The following is a 1,263-nucleotide window of genomic DNA, read 5'->3' on the forward strand; positions in this document are numbered from 1 at the left end:
CAATTGTAATTTCAGTAAACCCAGCCTCCTGTCACCGCCCTGGCCCAACCTCTTCCTCTGCCAACCTATATAAGGCATTGCACCGCCACCATTAAACGAGACTTGATCAGGCTATTTGTCTTGTCTCCATTTCTCATGTTTTCTTGTCTCCTCCATTCCCACTCCCCCTTCCAGGGCCCGTTGGACTGACCTGCAGGTCCGGACACTGAGGCAAGAGAATCACTTGAACCTGGGAGCTGGAGCTTGCGGTTAGCTGAGATCGCACCACTGCACTCCGGCCTGGGGACAAAGCAAGACTCCATCTCAAAAATAAATAAAAATAAAAATAAATTTAAAAAAAGAATCCCAGAACTGATTACATGCCCCTCCACGCAACAGGCATTATTTTTAGTACACTGAGCACTCTCTGGTATAAAAGATAAAAACGAGACACTTGACACTCACTACTAGTTTGTTCCTTGAGTCAAATAATACTAAAATCTAGGATTTAGAAAATATTATTGTTCTCTCTTTTTTACACATGATGTTGATACAGCTTCTAAAACAATCTCAAAGTCATTAAACTATCATTCTGAAATAAACATACTTGCGATTTCTGAATTTCTAAATTTTATATATATCTCATATTCATACTAAAGCCAAGACTTAAAAGACTGTATAGCCCAATGTCCGTTTCACTTTTTAAATGATTGGTCATTGTGGATACAGTCTGGTAAGAATCTAAATTAGGCAAAGCTGACACCAGGACTCCAAGATGGCGTTAGTCGTACCAGCGAAGGACGAGAAACGTCTGGAGGTCAAACTAGGGGAGCTGCCAAGTTGAACCTTGATGCGGGACTTTACCCCTAGAGCATTGCCGGAGCGATTCAAAGAGGTTACTACCGGTACTACAACAAGTACATCAACGTGAAGAAGGGGAGCATCGCGGGGCTGACCATGGTGCTGGCAGGCTACATGCTCTTTACTGCCTTTCCTACAAGGAGCTCAAGCACGAGCAGCTACGCAAGTACCCCTGAAGAAGAGGACAAGCTCTGCACTCCCCACCATGACCTTCTTGGCCCAAGCCCCTCCATGAGGAACACAATCTCGATCGTTGCTGAATCCTTTCATATCCTAATGGGAATTAACCTCCAAATAAAAGATGACAGGTAAAATACGTATATTTATATATATATATGTGTGTGTGTATGTGTGTGTGTGTGTGTGTGTGTGTGTGTGTGTGTGTATGAGTTAAGGCCAGGCATGGTGGCTCACGCCTGTAAT

At 43.5% G+C, this 1,263-nt stretch overlaps 1 pseudogene; it reads left to right on the forward strand.

Annotated features, from left to right (window-relative positions):
* The first annotated feature begins 754 nt into the window (after positions 1–754).
* On the forward strand, positions 755–1,016 carry LOC108542624 (ATP synthase subunit f, mitochondrial pseudogene; annotated as a pseudogene).
* The last annotated feature ends 247 nt before the right edge of the window (positions 1,017–1,263 follow it).

This window comes from Rhinopithecus bieti, unplaced genomic scaffold (genome assembly GCF_001698545.2).
Source record: "Rhinopithecus bieti isolate Rb0 unplaced genomic scaffold, ASM169854v2 scaffold_19708, whole genome shotgun sequence".
Lineage (NCBI taxonomy): Eukaryota > Metazoa > Chordata > Mammalia > Primates > Cercopithecidae > Rhinopithecus > Rhinopithecus bieti.